Source organism: Pinus tabuliformis, chromosome J, assembly GCF_031772625.1.
Source record: "Pinus tabuliformis cultivar Carrire ecotype Pingquan chromosome J, CPIR1, whole genome shotgun sequence".
NCBI classification, from domain to species: domain Eukaryota; kingdom Viridiplantae; phylum Streptophyta; class Pinopsida; order Pinales; family Pinaceae; genus Pinus; species Pinus tabuliformis.
This window is the reverse complement of record NC_142295.1, coordinates 1,530,972,132-1,530,980,896: the sequence shown is the minus strand read 5'-3', so window position 1 is coordinate 1,530,980,896 and position 8,765 is coordinate 1,530,972,132.

Genomic DNA, 8,765 nt, shown 5'->3' with positions numbered 1-8,765 from the left:
TCACCTTATAGTTGGATAGGTTTAGTGCAACAAGTTCACTTAGTAATCAGTAAGCAGGAAAGCATGTTAAATCAAGTAGCTGGTTTGATGTCGAAAGTATCTTTGAATGTCTTTGTTATTCCACAAAATATATTGTTTATATAGGTTGATGGTATTAAACAACATCTAGTAGAGATTGTTTTCAAATATTGTGAATCACTAACTCATGATTCTTCGTGGAAAAAATTCAATTTCCATTTTGATAACAGGTTTTTTTCCCATCGTCGCAAGTTGTGTATACTGTAGATGGATGAAACAGGTGACCGATTTAAAATGTGCCATGGTCAGCATCATTAGGGTCATCACTTTTAGGTGATTGATCGAATGTATTGGTACATTGTCAGGTCAAGGTGGAAAGAGAGGGAGTTCTACCCTCATTGACTAATTGTTTAGTCAAACTTTTGTTGTCCGAAATATTTTAAGTGGAGAGGAATGATCCAGGAGGATTCCGTTGATTCAGTTGTACAGGTGTTCAAGTGTCGTCATCAGTGTTCAGTGTTGTCATCGCTTCAGTTCAGCTTCTACTTTTCGACAGTGTTGGTTAGGGATTAGGTTGTTCAGGTAATGTTCATAGTTTTCATGGTGTTCATTTGGTATGTGTTTGTACCTGGCTGTCAACTTATTTTCATCGACAGTTCCACCAGGAGTGGTCGACGACATGTGTTTTTGTCATTTGTCTTTGCAGGATTGGTGTCAACATGGGTGTCGTCATGGCAAAGGGTTTATATGATCGTTGTCCAGTGTCGATTCAATGTTTTGGTTCATGGATCGTCATGTAGTGATTATTTTTTCTTAGTGACGGAATGATTATAAATGGGTTGATGAAATTTATGTAGTAAACCCTAATCTACACCTAAGTCATAAGCTAAATCCATGTACCAAACATGTTATATCATAACTCTATACATGACAATGTATTACAAAACATGTAACTAAACCTACATAATCCATACCTACCACATTCAAACTAAACCTTAAAAACCTATCACATATTTCTATGTGTTAAAATCCTACACATAAAACCATTTTAATTAACCCTCAGCCTATGTTTAATTATAAACTAAATGTAAAACACAGTTGACCGTGCGAGTAGTCTAACCATGTCGGAGAAAACATGTGACCATGTTTATGGATAACCATGGGGTCTTGGAACCACAGTTGCCTTGGATTTAACTACCAATTGTAATCATGTCGAAGGTCCTAACCGCAACAGTCACATGTGAATGTTGCAGTGATAGACCATCGGGGTCTTCGAAACCGCAGAGTTCTCACCGTGGTGGAGCAACCAGGCCATGTGAATAGTCCAGGACTAAACCGCGGAGTTAACGTTACCGCAGGGTTAGCAGTGACTGCCAGGTCTTCGGGAACCATGGAGCAGCTGTCACATGCGGCAGTTAGTGCAATCGTCACTGGAACCACCAGGGGCATATGTTACTGTGGCAGTCCATGGTTTGACCGCGAGCCTGTTCACATGACAACTGGCTGTCCAGCATGCCGTTAAATAACCATTTGTTGTTTTATGGTTAATCCAATGTATTTTTGGGTTTTTATTAAGTTTTTTGTTACAAAAACTAATTCGACCACCATGGTGCTAGGTTAGGTGTCTCATGTCAACAGGACCGAGCTCAAACACTAACCAAATTCACCTCAAATGCAGTCAGAGGAGGTTATCATGTATCCACAGGCCTATAAGAGGCAGTTTTTCCCATGGAGGAAATTAGGAGTGGTTTTTTACTTTTGTATGCAGATTCTGGAGGACATAGGCGATTTTGTTTTCAGTGTTTCGGGAGCATCCGGGGTTGGTTTTGGAAACCGTAAGTAGCGTTGGAAATCTGGTTCAGAGGGCTATCTGGTGAAAGTGATTAGAAGTTCCTGTGTGCACATTAATCTGGTCTTTTCTCTGTGTAATCAACACCTTCTTCTCATTCTAATAAAAACAGCTGCCCATCTTGAAAGCAGATCCAGAGACATAGTCCATCAGGGACAAACTATGTCATCAATTTGTTGTCTGGTATCGTTGTGTTTTTACTGTTTGCACTTCTGGTATGCATCAATTTTATGTTTAATCAGTTGTCGTAAAGTGTTCTTTTCAAGCAGTTTTTCCTCGATTTGCGTTCTTTAGCTTACATTCAAATCATTAATGGTTAATCAATTCTACATTAGTATTTAGTTTATGATCATTTCAGATCATTGAGAGTGCAAGAAAGTATAAGCTTCTGATAACTTGAGTAGTTTCGTAGGTTTCAGCTGCTTATGAAGAATTCTGAATGCTTTTGGATTAAGGAGGATCAAATTCTTCTTGAGTCCAAGCTTGATAGTTATGGTTTTTGGATCAAAATGCCTTGCACATAAGTAAATTATTTTTCTGAAATCAAAAACTTCAGGGACACATGCAACATTTGCTAGTCCTATGGTCCAAATCTCTTCTTGTTTGATGACAAGTTTAAATACCATTGGTATGTAGTCAACCAATGAATTTTTTTTATTTATGCGAGCAAGTGAATTGAATGTGTCACGACAAATTGACTCTTTCTTCTTGTAATAGTCATTTGTTTGTTGTACTTAGGGAATTATGTCTTTATCAATAAATCCATTTAAGGAATCTTAGCTATTAATTCCTCGTTCTTTGGTGCAATTACTAATATATTGAATTCTCTCATGCCATTCCATTGTTACGGCAAAATAATAAGTAGAATTTACTAGCCATGATCCATGTTTTACGAGGAGCAATGGCAACAGATCTCAAAGTACAATTTCCATCACATCGCCTTCACCTCGAGATAGATTTCATTTATTGATGCTTTAAGAGACCTCGAAACAAGCAAAGAGAGGAGTGGGAGAGTAAGGGTGGTGGAATGATTTTCTAACATGTGATATCCAGAATTAATGTTAAATATTAATAAGGAGTATCGATGAATGGATTGTGTAGAGTCTCATGTTGTGTGGGAGATGAGTGTGTATAGATGTATGGTGTGTGGAAGGGGGTGAGTGAAGAACATAAGTGAGTGAAACAAGATGTGTAAAGAGGAAGAGTGCAAAGAAATAATGTGTAGATGGAGATATGTGTGAAATTTCCCCATACATTAACAAACCAATTGTTGTACATAGAGGAGAGTGTGTAGGGAACTTATGTAGAGCCTTTTCAATGGAATTCTCTTTTCTGCATAGGACTAGACTATTTATTGGGTGAACAAGTATATTTTCCAATTTTAAGTTTTCCTTTTTCAATTACAAGTCAATTTTTGAGGTCTAAAATGGGTCTCCTAGGGAAAATACTAAAATAATATTATATATAGAATTTTTAAAGGAAAAGAAAAAAAATACAATTCTTAATTGTATTTTCAACTTATCAACTCATAGGTTTACTAAAGAAATAATGTGCAGAGGGAGATATGTGTGCAATTTCTCCATACATTGACAAACCAAGTGTTGTATATAGAGGAGAGTGTGTAGGGAACTTATGTAGATCATTTTCAATGGAATTCTCTTTTCTGCATAGGACTAGACTATTTATTGGTTCAATAGGTATATTTTCCAATTTCAAGTTTTCCTTTTTCAATTACAAGTCATCTTTTGAGGTCTAAAATGGGTATCTAAGGGAAAATACTAAAATAATATTAAAAATATACTTTTGAAAGGAAAAGAAAGAAAAATACAATTCATAGTTGTATTTTCAACTTATCAACTCATAGGTTTACTAAAGAAATAATGTGCAGAGGGAGATGTGTGTGCCGTTTCTCCATACATTGACAAATCAACTGTTGTATATAGAGGAGAGTGTGTAGGGAACTTATGTAAATCCTTTTGAATAGAATTCTCTTCTCTGCATAGGACTAGACTATTTATTAGGTCAACATTGTATATTTTCCAATTTTAAATTTTCGTTCTTCAATTACAAGTCATTTTTTGAGGTTTAAAATATGTTTCCTAGGGAAAACACTAAACTAATATTAAAACGTATTTTTTAAAGGAAAAGAAAGAAAAATAAAATTCTTAATTGTATTTTCAACTTATCAACTCATAGTTTTACTCAATTTCCAAGTGTAGGCACTCATTAGACACATACTTTATTTTAAATTGCAGAAATACCAAGTCTACATACTTCTGACAGCCCCATAATGAGATACACATGGAATACATGAAAAAATGTGTTTCCTAAAAAGAAACATGTTTTTTTTTTTCCATGTATTTATGTTTTATCTCACTTTGGGCTATCAAGAACACTTTACCCCCAACCCCAAATGTATTTATACTTTATCCCATTGTGGGGCTATCAAAAGTATATAGAGTTGGTACTCAGAGATGTAGATATCAATTCCACATCAAATGACCGCCTACACATAAAATTTGACTAAACCTATGAGGATATAAGTGAAAAATATAATTAAAGTACTTTTTAAATATTTCCCTCCTAAATTATTTACACTTACGGTTTTTGTTATCATCTTGATTCTATTAGCCATTTTTAAATTTGACTTTGCTACCCTTTTTTTAGGCTCAATTTTTCACTCATAATTTCTCTAATGTATTTAGTTACCTCTTATTATTCAATTTGTTCCTAGAGATCTATTAGTTTTTGTTGCAAATCTTTTCTTTCCACTATTAGTTACTTATATTTTGATTTAGGTTATACCTTTAGGGAAACCTTGATGGGTTTAAGTTTAATCTCATGTATAAATCCCAAGGAACCTTCAAGATTTTGATCATGCCTTTGCAATTGTTTCCATGGATTTTCTATCTGGTAACCACAATGAATTGAACTTCATTAAAAGGGGCTAAAATATATTTTTTGAAGGATCAAGAAAGTGATTGGGAGGTGATCGAAATATGCATAAATAATAATGGAAGATGATATTTCTATATCTTCTTTCATAAATTCCCATGGAGGAGAAATATATATTGTCATGTAGTAATATGTCCTTGGCCAACCCTTCTATTCAATTAAGTGTACTTCCCTCTTAGTAGTTTTACATATATAAAGTCCCATTCTACCATAATACCTTCCACATTTTTCTTATAAATATCATGGAGAGAATTTCCTCCTTGTTTCTCTTCTTGTGTTAACACCACGTTGAAGTCACCTGCTAGGATATAGGATTTTACCTAAACTTTACCTTTCACCTCCTCAATATCGCTCCAATATTCTTGGTTTTCTCTATAATGCATGGGGGCATAGAATTAAATGTCTTGAGGTGCATAATAACGTTTTGAAAAACTAGATTTGTGTAGATACAATGTTGTGAGTAGATAAATATATTTTCCTCTAGAGTATCATTATTACAAAGAGTGCAAATCCCTCTCAATGCTCATATGTGGCTTATTCCTATTGCTTCACTTCATCTCCCTTACCTCTTGCTCACTTCCTTAATTTCTAAATGAAATAATTTGGTTTCTTGCATTAGGAGGAGGTTTGGATGTTAAGATCTCATAAGATCTCTAATAACCTTTAGCGTGAACATATTGTCTACTTCTTGGAAGTTCCATAAGACTACTATCATTATTTGACTAGATGGTTTGTGGTGGTGTTGATTCTATTGGATTTTGTAGTCATGATATTTTAATGAGAATATGCTTGTTGCTTCCAGCTAACATGCTTTCAATGGATGCTTGAAGGCCCATATTCTTTTCTTTGTTAACTAGTTATTCTCGCTTTTCCTTGTGATACTTTCCTTCAAGATTCTTTAATGATTGATATTTTTGTTTTTTTCTCCTCATGATTACTCTAGAGAAGAGAGGGAGAGAGAGAGGATATTTTCTCAGGAATTTCTTGGGACCCCTTCAATGGTTTTGTAAATGGCGAAATGAGAGATTTAATTTGTGAATTAGAAAAGGGTGGGCTATAAATGAAGTGGAGGTTAGATTCAAGTAGGGGGTAGGTGGGAGGTGTTTGTGGGGGTGGACTACTTTTTAGAGGGATTTGATCAAGGAAGAATTAGAATGGACAAGTTCAAGATTCTCCAAATAAAATCACCCATTGAGAAGAAAGGTATTGATTCTAAATGTATGATGAAGTTATTGCTTGTAGAATAATATAAGGAATCTAAGATAGCCTTTCAAATATATTAGCCACAAAGATACAATTATTGGTTTCTGTCATAAAATATAATGTGTCCTTCAAGATCTTAAGAGAATTGCTAATCACATCTTATTTTTGACAACTTCCATTGTTTATCCTTTTATATTGGTCTTATTTTTGACAGCTTTTCATTGTTTATATTTTTATATTGGGCTTGGATCATGATTTTATTTTTGGTATTTTAGGGTGAAATGACCATATTCATGATCAATTTTATATTCAAATACGAGTTGCACATTTGGGGAATTTTGAGGTCTAGAATGTGTTGGCGTTGATAGTGTTTGGTGGGCATTGATGTCAACCTTGTAGCATGTGATTGATTGGTTGCATGTGTTTGGCTATGAAGTTTTGAGTGCATTCGATTGGTTACAGGCATTGGGCTAAAATTACCAAGGATTTTTTCCATGGTACTTGGTATGAGAGCTTAATGGTTTCTCATGGTATTTGGTGTGAGAGATTATTGGTTAATTAATTTTATTTTATTAGATATCCTCATTATGAGGTATGGAAGGTATTTAATGATTTGATTTGGTCCATTGTGATGAGAAGAATATTATAAAAGTATTATGCTAGTATTGGAGGATGTGTGAGTGAATGTGAGAGAGATACAATGCATAATCATTGATTCTTGTATATCTGTATCATTGATCAGCATGCCTTTTTAGAGATTATTTTGTAGATTTGAGATGTTTTTGTTGCATGCATGTTGAGCAGATCATATTGGACCTAGTTTGAAAATTTTGAAACAATGTCCACATAGAGGTTGAGGAGGTTTGGGCCTTCGGCAAGTGGTGGCTTGCCAATATAGGAGTATGGCTTCTTGCTGATGGTGGCCAATAAAAAGGTGACAAAAAGTTGGGATTTTCCACCTGTTGGTGACCAACAAACTGTAGTTGGGGTCGTATGTCATAGCTGGTAGAGGCCAACTAATCTATGCAAAGTTTTGCTTGACAAATAATAGAAAATTAGAGCAACACAACAATAGCAGGGTGGTTTTTCTCCCCTTGAGGATTTCTAGTAGAAAACATTATGTCTCTTTATGCATGATTTTCTTGATATCTATTATGGTATTTATGTGTTAAATTTATGTTGCATTTTCTTATTCAGGTCTGTTGTATTATATGTTGGTTTATTGATTGTTTAGCATTTTGAAGAAAAACTTTAAACCTTAGCACTACTTATTCACCCACCCCCACCCCCCCCGCCCTCAGTAGTGATTTGATTTTTAACAAGTGGTATCAGAGCTGGTGCCTTTTTTGCAGCTTAATCACTAGAAGGTGGATCTGGGTGAATCATGGATAATTAAGATGCTCCATGACTCCATGCCACAATTTTTTGAGCATGGAGAGAGAAGGTGAAATTAGAAATATTTGTTAGAGGACCTGAAGTTTGGAAAATGGTGATAAATGATTATGATGATAAACGTTTTCAAAATAAGCTCAACTATTGGATGCACAAGCCAAATGTGTAATGTATGATAAAATTCATGTTCGAGACATTGAGGAAATCACATATCTCAATACTACAAGAAAAATTTGGGATAGGTTGCATGCATTGCATGGAGGAAGAAATCTGGAGAAACGATAAATGAAATGAGAGATCCACTGAAGATCAATCTAAGCTTAGCTTAGCTTTGACAGAAATAGATTAGCTCTCAATAGAAAATAGAGATATGAAAAAGATTCTCCAAATACTTGAAGAAAAAGAGTACAATTTCAAGAAAGAAATTATGGATCTAAAAACCCAGTTGGAGGAAGCAAGGAGATTTGAAGAGGATATTGGAAGCCAACTCAAAGATCAAATCAACCTTTGTGAAAAATTGAAGGCTGAGGTGGTTTCAACAAGAGAAGAGTTCAAAAAGAGTAGATCTATCTCAAAGGGAGCTAATGAAGCAACAATAAAAAAACAAAGGCTTGTAGCAGTAAGAAAGGGAACCAACATCAAAACCAGGAGCCAAAGAACGTGTCAAGAAAAGTGTTAGATGTTTCAGCTGCCAAAAACTTGGACACATTTAACCTGACTGCGGGAGTAAAAATATCAAATAGTTTCAGCAAAAAAAATATCGAATAAGGATCATTCTCAAGCAATAAGTCAAGTAAGATCACTCTCATCACTATTTAGGTACACAAAACTCTTTTATGGCTATTGTTATTTTAGTAACGATTTTGGGAATAAAGTTGTGGATTGTAAGGTTGATGTAAAGAAGGTGAAAAAGATTAGAAGAAAGATTAGCAAAAGATTTGAGCCTTTTCCTCTATTTCTTGGGCACGTAAGATGTTTTACATGTGACCATCTTGGGCATATGGCCAAATATGACAAGCGTTCGGTGGCTCTTATGGGATCTAGTCAACAAAGAAGAACTTGGAAAAGAAAAGAAAAATTGGAAGGAGATTATACCATACCAAAAAACAACATATTGAGTTTGGAAAAAGAAGGAGCATCAAAAGGTTTCAAAGAGAAATTGAAGCCAAGTCGGTCTCATTGGTAGCATGTAGCAGAAGGCACGTAATCTCAGGGAGAGATCCTCAAAGAAAATCATTTTCTTAAGCGTAGATAACAACTGTGTAAAATGTTATGTCTTCTTTCTTGTTTGATTCGAATTGTAACATACCCTCTTTTGATCCCGTGTACCAGTATGCAACACCATGAT